This window comes from Tachysurus vachellii, chromosome 23, assembly GCF_030014155.1.
Source record: "Tachysurus vachellii isolate PV-2020 chromosome 23, HZAU_Pvac_v1, whole genome shotgun sequence".
NCBI classification, from domain to species: domain Eukaryota; kingdom Metazoa; phylum Chordata; class Actinopteri; order Siluriformes; family Bagridae; genus Tachysurus; species Tachysurus vachellii.
Window position 1 is genome coordinate 10215030 of NC_083482.1, and position 17904 is coordinate 10232933.

Below are 17904 nucleotides of genomic sequence, written 5' to 3' on the forward strand. Positions count from 1 at the left end.
GCATGGAGAAGCAAGCGTGACAAAGAGGAATACAAAATAAACAGCTGCTCTGTACAAGCGAGAGAAAGGCAACTGCAACAAAAGAACACATTAACACGTATAAAAAAACCAACATACGCTCCCATGAAGAACTCCATAAATATGGTGTGGGTTGGAAAATGAGACAATCCCTGACCCATCCATATTTAGCACAAATCAGAAGCAATGTCGCAAATCTGTTTGTCAGACTCACACAGTGACGGTGTGGCATAATCCCTGTAATGGCCATTCTAAAAATGATTTTACTAAGGAACCAAAAAAAAGGAACATTTGAGATGCCATCTGAATGTCAGGTGACTGGCACAGAGCGAAGTGCTTGCGAAAGCACTCCCTCTCTCTTCGCGCTGCTTTCTGACACCGAGACCAGCCTACTTCAAAAGAGCCCCAGCAGAACCGCGCTAATTATTTTGTGATTATTTTGAGCATTATGCAAATGCTTTCAATGCGTAGTCAAAACAACTCCTCAACACATCCCCACATCTCTGTTCAACATACGCTCACATGGACACACACACACACACACACACACACACACACACACACATAGACAGAGCAAGGAGAAATGAAACCTAAAGCTATGCCCTCGTAAAAGTGGGATAAACCCCCCTCCTGCCCTGGAGATGGGGTGTGTATCTTCTCTCAGACAGATGGTGTTGTGCACGGATATATTTTACCTCTCCTCTCCCCCACCAGATTGAGGCCGGGGATACTAAAAAGCCCATAAAACTCAAAGATGAGCGGATAGAGCTAATAATATAATCATTCGAAACACCTGCAAAAGGCGCAGATGGGCCATCTCAGCCCGCCTGTCCGTCAGCCGCACGAGACTCCGCCCGTCCATATGGAGGGACTGCCGAAGCCGGGGCTGTTAGATACATGGCCTCACTCACACTCTCCCTCCCGTCTTTCACACACGTTCTCTCACACATACACGCTCACTCAGAGAGGAGCATATGCAGGCTTTTTATAGAGTGCCGGGTGTCACACACAGGCTGCAGTCCCTGGGCCAAATCAGTGTGTCAGCCTCAGAGAGGATGTCACACGCCAGCACAAACACACTCTCCATGACAGGCACACTCTCCTGCCTTCCTTTATTCCTGCGTCACTTTCTCTTACTCACGTGCTCATTTCGTCTAACCTGTGGGTTGCGCTGTCTATTTCTTCCTAGCCTGTTGTTCTAATGGGCAGGCCATAAGGATGCTTCATGCTGACATCAAGGATGCTGAAGGGAAGAGATAGGAGCAGGGCAGTGATGGATTCACCACGTTGAGCTGATAGCGAGTGTACTTCTGATGCGAGTGTAGCGGGGAAGTATCTGATGGGGAGCGGTGGAGGCTAACTCCTATCTGCCACCGATCTCGCTCTGAAATCTGGAATAAATCTCCTCAATGAGAGATGCTGCTTTATGACAGCATGAGCGCCATCAGTCTCCGGTCCAGACTTCCTTTATAATCAGTTGGAGAAAGTTCATCTGCCGCACACGTCCCTGGCGTCTGATTTATACCTTTATTTAATCATCTTTTAGAAAGCAATTAGTTTGTTTTTTCTATGGCTTACATGTACAGACACACACACACACACACACAGACACCGAGCCATTTCCCCAAGCCCTGTTCTCTGAAGTGGATCTCCTTTGAAGATATTAGAAGAAAGCGAACACAAGACGGTCATCAATTTTAGAGCAGAGCAATATTTTGTTTAAGGAGTCAAAAGAGAGAAGACAGTCCGGGATGTTGCTGTCAGGATGTGATAAGTTTGGTGTGTGCCACAGAGACAGATTTTACAGAGTGGACTGGGTTTTTTATGAACTAAAGGAAGACGTGCCAGTAAGCTGCCAACTAATTATTATTTTTTTCTTTTAACGCAACAATGATATCAGCTGTTGATTACAAATTCTATCAGCAAAGTTCTGAAGCTATATATTACTGCTTAAACTAGGCTTATTTTTGTTATCAACAATTTAACTGCTACAGAAACAAATTAACACTTTCCTTTTCTTCCACATACAGAGTCGTTACTAAATATAAATACGCCTACGTAGTGATGAAATAACTTTCACCTACGTCTCTCGCTCTGTCTCTCGCTCATGGCTGTGTGTGAGTGATGTACAGGAGTTGATTAGTGCCTGCTTTCAGTGCTCAGGTTTGATTTGCCTGAGTTTTTTTTTTTTTTTTGACGAGTAGAGATTTGAGAACGGGATGCTGGTTCGGCCCTGTCGTTCACGGCCCACTGACAGGTGTACTTGTCAAGGACGCGCATGTCTCTTCCCATTAAGTGACACGTAAATCCTGGGCGGGTGGAGAACTGCTATTTCGGAGGGCTAGGGCCTGACATAAATCCTGTGTGGAAAAGCCTCCATCTTCTGCCTTCCTTCCCGTCAAGCACAGATCCACTATGATGCCTGACTCAAAGAGCAGGCCACACAGCGTGCATGGTAAATGTGTCACTGATAAACCAGGAATTCATTCGCCCACAAGGACACCAAAAAATAATAGTAATAATGGGTGATATTTCTTAAAGGAATACTCCAGCAGTTTTAACATATTCTTCATTAAACACATTTGTAGCTTGGGTGAGTATCATAGAGAAATCTACAACAAGCTCTAACAAGGTTTTGGTGTACAACAGACATGAGAGAAAGTCTTACTAGAGTTTATGTATTAATATCAAGCTTTAGCCAAAAATCATGTATTGTATACTGTTGTAGGTGCAAGGAAATGTATTAATAGTTGTTAGAATGTACTGAATCTCTTTAAGACTCTTACCATCTGAAACCTAAAAATACTCCTGTATCCCTTCTGGCTATAAAATCCCACTTTAATGTTATGACAAATAGCATTATTATATGTCATTACTCCTTAAACTCATCTGTACTGTAGATACACAATCACCATATGCTGAAAGTTGCGTGTTTCGATTGGGTTTTTCACTTGAATAGACTGAGGAGAATTCCTGACTTAGCCGTCACTTCGGAGCACCGCATCACAAGACGATGATGCGAGAACTCTGTGTCTCACCATCTGTGATGTCACCTACAATATTCACTGACATTCTTGTGTTTTCGAGCATTCTTAACACACCCAAACCTACAAGCAACCCACTGTTTCTCTCCTGCTCTATTTACAGTAAGCTAGTTTCAATCATTTTACTACACAGCACTGCTGAATCCTTAAGCTTGACTGGTCAGAAGGTGTTGCTTAATTTTCCAGAACAAGAGATCTGACAATAGTGGTGGGTGTAATTGAACTCATGGGTTTATATTAAATACGTTATTGTTGCTATAGTAACAGTTCATACAAAAAGACTTGTAAGGTTGGCACTTCACCAAAGCTAAGGCTAATAATGAATAGATAATTATATATAATTATTTAGTAATGAATTAAATGTTTAATTGTTGATCTGGTGAGTCTTTGTGCTGAAGCTTTAGAATTTATGGATGGAGCCTCGAGTTTCAGAGCTTTGTGCAAAGATTTGAGAACGCTGTAAGCTCTGCTCTTGTTGTGTGTTCTTTGTAACATTCATTCATTCATCTTCTACCGCTTATCCGAACTATCTCGGGTCACGGGGAGCCTGTGCCTATCTCAGGTGTCATTGGGCATCAAGGCAGGATACACCCTGGACGGAGTGCCAACCCATTGCAGGGCACACACACACACTCATTCACTCACACAATCACACACTACAGACAATATTTTCCTGAGATGCCAATCAATCTACCATGCATGTCTTTGGACCGGGGGAGGAAACCGGAGTACCCGGAGGAAACCCCCGAGGCACGGGGAGAACATGCAAACTCCACACACACAAGACGGAGGCGGGAATCGAACCTCCAACCCTGGAGGTGTGATGCAAACGTGCTAACCACTAAGCCACCGTGCCCACCTCTTTGTAACATGACAAACTGTATTTTCTTTACTTTACTTTACTTTACTTTACTTTACTTTACTTTACTTTACTTTTCTTTTCTTTTCTTTTATATTTCTTCTTTTTTTTCTTTTGGTCATATTAACTTCAAGAGAGAGGAAATTATTCAATTCCCTGAAACAAACCCAGCAATCAAGCCTGGCCCCAAACTATAATCAATATACAAATGTTAATCAAGCTGTTTTAATAAAATAAAGCCAAAATGAGAACATAACACCAATCATATTTTTTCTTCTTTTTGGAATTTCCAAACCAAGAACAAACAGTAATGATTTAGAAAATAAAAGGAGAAAAATGCAAAAGACTTAATTGTCTCAAAAACAATAAATTAAACCTGACAGTCTTATAAAAGGTGTCATATAAATAGTACATGTAAATAATGTAACCCGTTTAGCTATAATATGGATAAAATTGCCTCTTGTAAGTGCCAAAATGTTTCATTGTATTCAGACAGAGAGGCTGCCATCATAATGTTTAAAATTAGACTTTAATATTTCATCGCATTGGAAAGTTTATTCTCATTAAACACCGTGGGCTTTTTCTCAGGCTCCAAATGTCAGCTGCAAAAAAGTGTGAATGCGCTTGTGTTTGCTCTAGAACTATTCCACAGTTTCTATACACGCCACAGCCGAGCATCTAACAGTCTGTCACATAGGCAATTTATAAATGGAAAGATTGTTAATGCAGTGTATACTTCATGGAGGATATGTGATCATATGCGGTCTTTATTATAATTTTTATTTATGGAGGTAGAACAGTAATGCAGGGAAGGCAACATCCGTACTGACGTCAGTTGAAGTTGAAGTCATTTCATTAATACGTCAAATAAAGCACCAGTGATATTGATAGCATTTTAAGTGTTTTAAGATCTCAGACTGCATATTTATTAACACACACACACACACACACACACACACACACACCCATGGGATTGCTCTATTGCTCTTGGTTTATCACTGTCCAGTGTGCAGTTGGCCACAGTAATTAGAAAAGCTTGGACATACATTTGCAGTGTTCTGCTTAGAGCCGGATCACCAATAACAGCATTTATTGTTTTCTAATCAGGGGCCCTTCGGCTGCTCCGATCACTCTGTAAATAATGGAGATGTCAATACTCTCAGGCCCGTGACTCACCCATACCACCGCACCCGCTTGCCATAAAAGACCCTCATTAATCACTTTGTACGTTTGAAAAGAGTTAAAACTGTCACTCTCTGAAAACCCACCCTACTGACCCTTTCACCATTTACCAACCATGCTCAACCACCCCAAAACAGACACACACACACACACACACACAAAACCCTTTCCTCATCAGTGGTCAAGCAGTCCAAATCTTCCCGTGTAACAAGGGCACTCAATTGATTAGCACATTCACAGCCCAGGACTTGCTCAGGAATTACTCTACTAATTTTGTGCTCAGCTATTTGCCAAAGCCTAAACAACCTCATCAGGCATGAGCTCGAGTCTGAAGCAGGCCAAACCCAGTGACCTAACGACACACTCAGTCTCATTTATCACCTGCAAACGGACATGGTTATTTCTCAAAGCCAGATCGGGTTTCGCGGATTTGATGATGCTGTTTATCAGACATTGGCAGGTGATTGGGGAAGTGTTATTCCTTTGGCAGGAGACTGTTTGAAGCAAGAAGGCATTTGTTACTGAACAGCACTAGCAGGTTTAACATTACAGCATGGATCGTGAGTTAAAGAGAATATCCCAAATAACTCATTGGGCATTTTTGGACCTTGTTTATAAACGAAAGCGGATCTATTAATCAAATAGTCATGTATATTTATGACATTCGATGACATTTTTAAACCAGGTGTGAGATTGACAACAGTAATGACTTAAAAGTGTAAATGCATCCTTGGTGCAAGTGTAAATGTGTCCTTAAGGCTGGGCTTCTTTCGATTTGGTACCAATTTCGATTTGGTACCAATTTTCAGATTTTTCCATTTATAACATTTATATTTCCACAGAAGTTACAAAATAAACACTAGTGACACCAATACCTGTACACCTGCATATCTGTATACTGTATATGTCAACGTTTTCATATACATAAAATAACATAGTATGTTATTTTCATAGTATGTTATTTTTAATACCACATGTACAACATAACAGATATATAATCATCAAATCAAATCAAATAAATATATCCCTTTTCTTTTCCCTGAAAATATAGTACCCTTAGGTGGCGGTCTAGCCATTCCATAGTGTATGCAAAAGGTGTTATTAATTAGCATATTTTTATAAAGCAAATAAAGTAAAGAGCAAAGAATAAGTAAGAGAAATATATTCTATACATCTGTAAGTATTAGAATATGACTGGTATCTGGCATTAAAATGTAACCATAATTACTTGTCATTGGATATCACAACATCCTTTATTAATAAATATATAGCTGGGCATGTGGTACTCTGACTTCTATATATCAGCAATTCAAGTGTCATAATGTTCAGCTGAAATTGAAAAGGATCAGATCTACAGCATATAATGGATATACAGTATGCTGGGTAGAATGAGTTGTTTTAAAAGCAGTGGAACAGGTATGCTAAAACTCATTGAAAACATGTCGGTTTGGAAGCGGCTCAAAAGCTGCCACCAATAAACAAGACTCCTAAATCTTAGTGATGGGGTGCATGTTCTAGGCTATATTTCTGTCATGGCAAATGTAGGGCAATGTCGGCTATGTTCTGCTGCTGTCCCAATGGTGGGCGCACTGCCGAGGCCGCTTTACTGCCTAATGCCTCAGATCCTGCCCTATGACTTATAGTGTGTCTGGGCATTTTAATGCTGCTGCTAACCCTCCAAAAATGTTCCCCTTAATTAGGCTCTGCACCACATGAAAGTCACTTTGTTTCTGTACAGGAAGTGATTTAATATTTTCCCTTGTCAAACTTTTTCTTCCTCCTTCTGCCTACCCCTAATGAGATTTAGGGCTTTATATAAACTGTTGTTTAGATTGGTTTTCCTCCATTTGGCGAGGCTTTGAAAGAGTGGGAAGAGAAAAAAAAAGATGACCGACTCTTTCGACGACCCTACCGTATGTCTAATGTAGGCCTGTAATTAGTTATTTCTCCACATCATGAACCTATTAGCTATCTGCCTATGGGACATCGGCAGCTCTAAACATCGAGATGTCTTCCATTGCCCCCCTCTTGGGGATTTGTACAATGTGGCTGCTTTTTGTCAAATTTTAATTCCATTTTATATAAAATGGCATAAATTATTGACGTAAACCAGAGCAGCTTTATTTTAAAGAAATGTTGTTGTGAGAGCTTTTTGAAGAAGGACTACCTTCTAGGTTTTTTAATAAAAATTGAAATACAGTGTACAGGAATGGTTAATGGTAGCTGAAAGCAAATGGAAGTCATGTTATCCAAGTACCTCAAGGGCAATTTTACTATTGTGGTGCTTTAGCCATTGTAAAAATGAAAGATTATTGTTGAAATCATTTTCGACATTAAATCTAATAAACATGCATTGTTGAGGCTGTGTTTCACTCTTATATAAGTAACAGACATAACAGCCATAGCGTTAGGAGATAAACTGTGTTTAAACAGCATCCATGGTATTAACTGTAAGACTTAGGATATGCTAATGAGTTACAATAATTCTAAAATTAATATTATACTTTCAGTGTATAAGAGTAAAACCTTTACAGTGACCTTGTCAGTCGATACATGATCAAATTTTCTGTTGAACTGTTAAACATTTTATGGAAAAAGATATCTGAAGCTGATGTTAAATGGCTGATGTTAAATGCATTAAGTCAAGGACATTTTTTCAGTCTTTGCAAGCCAATTAAGTGTTTTTTTATTTTTTAAAAGGATGAATCAAACTAGATCCTAACATTCAGAGGTGTTTACAGTACCTCATCGTTGTGTTTCATGTGTTGACGTTAGAAGTAGGTTTAATAAATAGGCAGGGCTTTCAGTGATCACCTTGCTTAATTAAACACTTATCTCATCCACAGATAAAAATCTCAGCTAACCCAACTCTCTCTCACTCTGTCCTGGTGTGGCAGAGACAACATGCTTTCTCACACACTACACGCATACCAATAAAAAACGCATGCGCCAGCTCCATGCTGATGTCTAATAGCGTCAGGAAGGCAAAAAAACAAGCCATTTCCTCTCCCTTCACCAACCCTCACCAGACCCCCATCCCTCCCCTCCCCATCGCCCTGGAGATGAACACACAAATGGTGACGGCTGAAGCAGAAAACCATTTCTCAAGTTAAATGCCATGTGGCTATGTAGTACGCAATTCGCTTCAAAATGAAGCGCCACTCACCCCATTGCTGTCAAACAACAAAGAGGCCATGAGAATGTGGGGTCATCGAGCGTAGCCAATGTTGCTAAACCTGGTTCGCAGTTCTAGTCTGTGCTCTTAAATCGTCCGAGAATGCTTACAAGATAATTATCATGAGAAGATCAAGATCAGAGTTCCACTGGTTAGAGCAGTACTTCTTTATTTACAGTTTGGAGCATCTGGGTGCTATCGAATGTTCCCAGGGCTTGTCTTTGTATACTGTAGTTAAAGATGTCACATGCATGATATGATAGTATGTAATGATCCTGATTTGTAATTGTGATTAACAGCATTCCTTTATGACCTTTGTGCGTAATGAAAGCTTACCTCAGTACATGTCCGGCACTCTCCCCTCTTTAACTCAGCACCCTTCACCTCTGTAGGGGTGTTTTGGTGACCCTGTTCTAGCCTGGCTTAGCTGGATCGATGGAGGCTTTCAGTCAGCCTCGCCATCTATTCCCTCTCGTTAATGACAGCCATAATTCACACGACTGGGAAATATATATATAAATATTCCACCTCCGAGCTGTGACCTTTCTGTCTCCTAGCTGACACCTCAGAGAGGAAAAGGTGTCAATTAATGACATTTAGAAATTTCATATTACTTTCAATAACTCTACAATTTTTAAAGGGGTGGGCTGGGTGCTCGTTGAGGGCAGAACAACTTTCATGAGGTAAGATGGGAGCCATTAATGTCACCCTCTGCCGTGCAATCATTTCAGACCTGGGTCGGCATTAAATCTAACTGATCATCTTGATTGCCATGCGGTGATAAATTCCTCATCATCAGTTTTCCAATTTAAATCATATCGTCCATTAAGTTAACATTTCATTTGAATTTAAAAAAAAAAAATACAAAATTTTTGTGACATAAGAAATAAAGGAATGCTTGTTTTGGGTCTAAAATCTTTGAAGCGTACCATAAAACATAATGCAGTAAATATATATAAATATATATAAATATGAGAAATTTCTACTGCGATATTATTATTCAGTGCAAATTAAGTTGGAAAAAAGTTTCCAGCATTACCCTTGTCTTCCATCATAAACTTTTCTAAACCATTCCTGATTTTTTTTTATTTTTTTTTTATATGAAATAGTGTGTGCAATGTTTTACAACTTTGTAAAGCCATGCTGGTCTTTGAGCTTGACCATATAAGAGCTGTAGTAGTGCTCAGATTTTAACCTGTCCCTTCTGTGACAAGCATGCTTGGTCTGAATTGCCAGAGCTGCATCCCATAGGATCTCAAAACATGGCGCAATCTTGCACGGATCAGCTGCACATTACCGTGCTATCATCTTGTTCACATGCGGGAGCGCTGACACAAAGCCTGGTGATACTCTCTCAAAGCCCCCCCTGCCTTCCCTCTCCCCTTGCTCTCTCTGTCAATCTCTCCTCTCCCTGCTGCTCTTTCCATTCCACTCAAATGCTAGATCTGTTCCGTATCAGTGCCACTGGGCCTGTGGTTGAATATCAGACCCATTCAAATCGGGGGGTAAATAGCTAGTGGGTGACATAACCTTTCTTGTAGAGCCCGCCTGCACCGTATACAAATAATTGAAGCCCTTGACCCTGTCTTGCTGCATACAGCTGTAAGTACAAACCTGACATTTTGATACCGCTCCTGGGCCCTTTTCCCCCATTTGTTATTTTTCTATTTCAATAATCCATGACGGGCAGTGGGAAAAGAGAGGGAAGACGGAGGGGAAAAGCGTGAATGATTAAGACTGTCAAGCTCAAATAATGTCTTTCGAAAGCAGGCTATAAATCTGTTTTTTTTTTTTTTTGCTTTTTTTTTTGGCATTTCAAAACCTGACACATGATGCATGTGTGGTTAGCTCCCTTCAAATGTCTCACATTTTTATTTACTTTTATTTATCACCAATCACTTATCTGCTTGGTACCAACTTGCAGCCAGCAAAAAAATAATAATAAAATCTCTTCCAGATATAGCCACAGGCTGCATTTTGAGAGTTTATAACAATGTAGTGATAGCACACTGTGATAGGTGATTTGGAACATTAGGAGATTGAAAAGTCAATGCATCCTATTTCTAGAATGTGCTGCGGTGAGCACATACTAACAGAGGGAGTCATTTGAGACTGACAGCTATCGATGGTGCTTGCTCGTCTAAGGAGCTGCAGAGCACCGTTAACACGTCCTGAGGAAAGATGCACTTGTTTCTTCCCCATTGACTGGTTTCGGTTCAGTCGATGGTTATCACTTACTATATTCACCCATTATAATATCAGGCCTAACCGGCTTTCTCTCCTCTTCCTATTTGCCGCCCCTTCGTCTTCAGCGTACGTGTTTTAATCATTGCCCCATGTTGGCTCACTGTCGCATCCTGGAATTTATACCCCATCAGCTGCATTTGCATACTGCCTAATATGGATATTTCCATTCGAGGGTGTCACTGATAGCCCACATGTTTCATGGCTATTATACTGCACAATACACAGATAAGAGCAATGAAGTTAATTCCTGACCTTAAGCTTCGGGTTGCTTCGACTCCAAATCATTTTTAATTTAATTCTGATCTGCATTATAGCCCTGATTCGGCTGCTGTTAATCACTTATACATCTATGCATAATGCGTGGCATAATGAAGACCTCTTTCACGCAAATGTATATTATTTAGAAAAATATGGAGGTTGTTTCTCCGCTTCAAATCTTCTCCATTTGCATCATAACTTTTCAGAGAACTGAATCAGTGCTGGATTTCGTGGTTTTCAGATTGTTAGCATATTTCATGACTACCCCGGGCCATAACATCCTTCGTTTTTTCTCCTCCCTCGCTTCCTCTCCATCTTTAATTCTGCCCTGTTGTGATAAACAGCTGCCATCAGTGTGAAATATTAATGGCATGGGGCGATTTGGGGTGTTGAGGAGCGTCGTTCATTTGCCTTTTAATCTACTGGCAGAAAAATGAAAACGGCTCACTCGCCCACTCTCTTAGCGTCAAAGACCTCCCAAAGTCATTCACTTTCTCATTGACAGCTGTACTATAGGGCATCTTAGAGAAAATGGACTTACATGTCGATCCAGGTTAGCTAGGCAGAGAGTCTAAACACGTCTGCAAAGCAAACACAAACATGACTCCGGATGTTCTCATGAAACATCACAAACACATATTTAACATTGCTTATACTCAGGTATCTTTCAGAAAACTAAATTGATGCCATTCGAGGCCTACAAGTGTTTGTTCGTCTGAAGTTTGGGACTATTTTGATTGGCAGTAATAAATTGTACAGTTCGGAATGTTCTCCTCGTGCTAATTGTCTGCTGCTTCTTTGTGCTCTTTGTCTCGACTGACTCGTTGAGTTGAGAGAGAATACATATGCAGCTGCTGAAAGAAGAAGATCCATGATTAATGCCATTGCATTTATAATTCTGCTTAATAACATTACTATAATTATTACATTAATCATCACAGACCATTGACAGCATTAATGTTTCTCCAAATGTGATCATGCTTATGCAGATATTAAAGTGCAACGATATTTTATTCAAAGCTACCGATAAAGATGTCTCTCTGTAGATACCTGTCCAGAAGGGGGAAAAGAAAGATTTATAACTCTGTTTAAACCCAAAGAAAATAGTTAAAACTCTCTCTGCCTTTCTGTCTAGACCATAATAAGGGTATCTAATTAATATTTATGGTATAATTGCCATTTTCTTTTTTTTCCCAGAAAAGGAATAACAAGGCCAAAATACTGTTGTTGGTAATTAAGACAAATGCATTAATTATTAAAGATGCAAACATGTCAAGCAAGCATAACTAATTATTTGAGCGTGTTAACAGTTGTTTAATGTTAGCAGCCGATGAATTATTTAGTGTGTGCATGCCATATTTGTGCTGTATGAAACAAGAAATGATAAGAGGGCGAGGAAAGTTACGATCTCGTTTGAAAGGAACGAAAACAAGTCAAGTAACTTCCGTGCATGGACCTCACCTTTAAATACACATTCCCTTTTTTTGAATAAATAAACACAAGCATAAATACGCATGTATTTGTGTTCCACTTTCACTGCTAGCACATTTGATGCCGTTGCTTTGTTGTGGGACTGCGGGAGAGCTGTGAGACGGCAGGGGTAAACAAAAGTGACAGCAAACAATTTATTTTGTTACGTCTTAATTGTCACCTGATGCGCTCACAATCTGGAGCCCTGTCGAAAAAGTGGATCAGCTTTCCAACATGTGTGAGTGGGAGACTGTGTGGGGGCTGCAGGCATGGAGATCAGATATATTACACTTTAGTTTTCAGCTTATTGGACATCATCAGATGAAATGTGTGCGTAAGTCAAAAAAGTCTAAATTGGATGCTTAGCTTTGAAACCGCTCCGAGGTTTAGACCAGATTGGTGTTTGATTTAGATAGGTCTCATCGATTGACAGGAAATAGAAGAAACAAGAATTTACCTCAGTACCAAAGATTTCATTTTCAATAGCACATACAGAATAATTTCTTTTACTTATTCACCCTTATTTCCCTTACAGTTGACTGCTACATTACCACTGTATAGTTATTCAGATTATTTTAATCAGGGTTTAACAACTATGCCAGAATTTAGTCCAAATATGTAACCAAGAATTTGATGGTTAATAGTTTTGCTAGCAGAACCAGGATTTGAGTTCACAGCCTTCCCAGTGACTAGCACAAATCCTTTACAGTTACAGAAGTTTAGAACATGACCTCATGATAAACTCAATGTTGATTGTGAATGTTTTTGATTAGATTTCATATGAAGGTTGTCCAAAGGAAAAGGAATTAATTATAATGCGATCGCTTAATCGTAACCATTTCATCCATGCACGGAAGTTGTGCAAGTGCGAGGCAGTGATTGATTTATGTAATTGTTTACTCGGGAAATGCTCTATTTAATAGTTTTAAAGCCTTTACATGACTCAAACATTCAGCTTTCTACAGGCTCAAGATGTAGAAAAACAAATATTCCAGTCAAAATCTATCCCTGCAATGAAATATTTAAGACACTCCATCTTCTAAGAGTAATTCAAATAAAATGGAGGTGCAACAATACCATTTGTTCTCCTAAACACTCTCATTGGATTTGGAAAATGCCTATTAGCTCATAGCCTTATCTAAAATGGTTATGGAGACGGCCACAACACAAATGGAACACGTCGGACACAATGGCTTAAGCTCTCAAATCCATCTCTCTAAAGTGTAATCTTAGAAGATTAGGGGAAATTGGAAGAGAATGTGATGCAAGTTTCTGCAACACAGTCCATATACAGCTTTGAGTACATTTGCAGGCTGGAATCAATGTTCTCAATGACCCATTGATTAGGCAGCAGAGAAGTGATCTCACTGTGTCTGTACTCCACAATCCTCGATCCTGTCTCTCTCAGTCCAATGGCCTATAGGTTAATGATCTCACACACACACACACACACACACACACACACACACACACACACACACACACAGCATGACAGTGCACACCACTTTACCTCGTACACGTAAAGAAAGAATTTAACTTCAGAAATGGTCCGATTTAATGTGTATAATTTGTGCTGTATATTTTGTGCGGTATAATTTGAGGATACAAAACGGAAGCAAAGGAGTTAACGAAAGGATGGACATGATGGCAAGGCACTATAAAGGAAGGCCACAGGAACTACATTAAGAGCTGTTTAGAGATATGGTACATGGGACAAATTTGGGCATTTCAGCTAGAATAACTCTATAATGTACATTTACAGCTCACCAATGATTCCTTTAATTGTTATGAAGATTGCCTTTGACTTGGTGTTACTTCAGTGTTAGAAAATCATAATTCCGAGACAATTAGAAAGTAACATTTTGAGCAGCAGCCAAATGCAAAACCATATTATTCTGTAAAATCAAATACTGATTGGCTTTATATGGTCCTCTCAGGCCCTTTCCTATTAGGCGAGCTCTTAATCTTGTTAAAAAAACTAATAAATGGTAATGAACTCAGCAGAAAAGATTATTATTGAGCCTATTATAAGCACAATATAATCATATATGTATTTCAATATTTATTGTTCCAAAAATATCTTCTAAGATTGAACTTACATTTCAAATTTCACTTTTTTTTAAACAAGATATTATACCTTGTATTTTTATTTTATTTGATATAAAATACATATACATAATGTGTATATGATAATGCTATTAAGTATAATAATATACATTGGAAGAACAATACTAAAAATGGCAACCACCCAAACATCTCTTACTAGTGACCTTCAATCAGTTACACAATAAATGTTGTTTAAACATTGCATATACTTTGTTCATGTTAATATTTAATACTGATGTAGTCCGGTGTTTTTTTTTCTGATGAACTAAGTGATTTTTAATGTAGCAGAATGTTTATATATTGTAAAACCAGCCAGTAAAACAGATCTGTACTGTACATGTTTTATACATTAACTTTTTATTACGCTCACGAAGCATTAAAAGTAAGAGAGTGTAAATAACCCTGGACATGATCACATATGTTACATTCATCATATGTTCATCTTGGATGATGATTAGCTAGCAGTTAGACGTTTTAGTTAGACTTTTTCTGTCACTTTTGAATTATGACACAGATTCGACATCGACTTTATTAGGAACACTTGTAAACCTGTACATTCATGCAGTTATCTGATCATTCAATCATGTAGCTACAGCAGAATACGATAAAACATGCAGATACAGGTCAAGTTAATGTTCAAACAACAGATGGGTGAAAAATGTGATCTTTATGACTTTGATTGTGGGATGGTTGATGGTAGCAGATGGGCTGGTTTGAGTATGGTTGAACTGGTTTGGGAGGAAACTAGAGAACCCAGTGCAAACACATACAGACATTCAGCTCAGGATCAAACCATGGACCCTGGAGCTGTGGAGCAAAAAAACCTAAAGAAATAATCAAATAATTACTACCTGATATCCATCCACATTACTCTAAAATAAAATAAAAAATCATTGCACATACAGTATATGCTGCAATATACTGTATTACTAATATTACTGAGGTCATGAATACCAGTGTCACCTTTTCCTTCATTCAAGGTTCATGTTTGTTTTTTTGGATAGATAAGGTTTCTTAGTTTGAAAATATCTCTACAAAGAAAACATACTGTTGGGTTCTGCAGAGAACCTTACATATTCCCATAAATAGACAACCCCTTGAATTTCAGATTTTTTGTATTTTCTAGAAGTGAAGCATTCCTACCAGAGTATAAACCCAAGAAGCACTATTTGCTGCAGTTGCATAAATTATGCTGAAAGTTTTTTTTTTCCTTTCCTTCTTTGCTATTCACTTTATCTTCTTAATGGTGAAGATATATTAACAGCAAGGCTGGAATTTCAGGAAAAGGTCTTTCATACAAACTTCAGTTGCCGTTTCGCATACCACCAGAAAAATGTGAGCAGAAACTGATGAACTTCCACATGAAGACAAATACACTTCAACACGTCTCTGCCCTATACACTATCTCAAACACCTAAACAACCTTTTCCCTTAAACCCCAAACTTCACTACCTAGGGAGCAGCTTATGACTGATCTCTAGACGGCCTGCAGGTCGTGCATGTACTTTATAGGAAAGTGTGTAGGTGTGAGAGTTAACTCCCCCTCCTCCCTCTGTCTCCCTGGGTATGATTTATGGGCTGATCATGGCCTGGAGGGAGTTGACAGTTGCTTTCATTTTCTTATATATATTTTTCCCCTCCTTGCCAAGGTCATAGGGGAGTAGGGCCTCTCTAAGCACCCCCACCACTAGCACCACCTTCCTTTACCACCACAACAGCACTCTTCTCACCAACACACCCCCAACCCAGCCACCCCTCCCTCGGTACCTCTCTCCCTCCCCCTTTCTTACTCTTCTGATGGTCCCATGAATCATCCCGTCTTCCCATCGAACCTCCTGACACCTCCTTCCCAACTCGCCCGCCCTGACTTCCGCCATCCTTCTTCATTCCTTCTAACAATTTGGTAATGAAATATTGATTTTTAGTTAGATTCAAATAGATGTTTTTAAGTTTGCATTGATAAATCACACCCCATTCCAACATTGTAAACCCCACAGCCAAAAGAGGAGGACATGAGACAGGACACACCTGGGGACTTGCTGACTGGGATGGCAAAATCAGTTGTGGAAGCTCATTCTCACACTCTCTTGCTTTTTTATCTTTCTTACATGGCAGCCATTTGTGCTGATGCTGATAAGGGCGAATGGATTTGGAGCTATAAAGAAGTTTTAGCAAAGATGGAAGCATTTGTCACTCCCGATATGGACCCATGTGTCCACACAGCAATCACCATCACAAGATAAAATGCATGCTACATACAGCAGCAGATCAAAAATAAATCTGCATAGTTGATTATTTTTAAGACTGACTTCTCAGAAGGGGTAAGATTTGGATAGTTTGTAGGTCTTGCTAGTAAGCTTTGGTTAATGCTTGCTTAATGCTTGGTAACTAATTTAGTACCAAGTATCAAGCTTGTTGTGTGAATTTGAAGATGTCTTTTGCATTTATTATAGTTTTACTTTTATACTTACATTTAGAAGTACATTTAGGACTTTGTACTTTAACTAGTGTAAAGAATGGCAAGGGAAAGAATTGCGTTCTTCTGTGTCCTTAGGCTGACACACACACACACACACACACACATACACACAAATCTGCTTGGCCTAAGAACCAAGGCATTTTGGCAAGCCATCAATCAACAGTCTTTAGAAATAAGAATTTGGTTCAGTGACTTTGTTTGTAGTATCTAATATCTAGTTATTCTGTTTTGCAATTTCTCAGGAGGACAGGTAGATGCTTGTTTTTTTAGGTTTGGAGTTTCAGGCCACGTTCAGGGAAATTCACAGAAGACAGAGTTTCCTTTACAGGCCATGTTGTTTATTTTAGATTCTGCCAATCGTTTAAATGCAGCTGACAAAGAGAGGCACGTTAAGAAAGTGACATTTCCTTAGTGCAGCCCACTCATAGGCAGCTCCTGCTTTTTTTTTACTGTTTTAACATGGTAATTGCTCTGTGTATTTACTCTCCCCAGGTTTTAAACACATACCTTCATGACACTGCTTGCTCTCCACTCCACATCTCTTTCTATCTCAGTGTCTCTCTCTTTCCTTCCCTTTTGCTGTGCCTCTCTAAACTGCACTAGTCAGGCAGCAGCAGATCCCTCTAGCTAAGTGAACATGATGGCTGCCATGAAAAAAAAAAGACAATATGAATGTGGTATTAAAAAGGCAGATCTGACAAGATGGACATGCTGGACTGGGGGGCTATGCTGGAGACCCCAGGGTGCATATGAGGTGTCCTTTCCGGAGAAGAGTATTTACATTTTTCTCTAGCGTCCCAGTGACAGGGACACAATTTCCTGTCCCGTCTGGCGCAGTTTGACGTGAGCCTGGACTGAAATGTAATCTTGGTTCTTCCCAAGAGTATTGCAGAAACCTTGGACTTCGGTTCAGTAATCTTCTTTTTTTTTATCACCCACACCCATTTTTGCCTGAAAAGAATGACCTGCTAAGGATTTGTAGCCTAACACCAATGGTCCATCATCAGGCGTCCACTGATTAGGAAATACTCTTTGTAAAAGGAGAAAAAATGAGGTTGAGAAATTT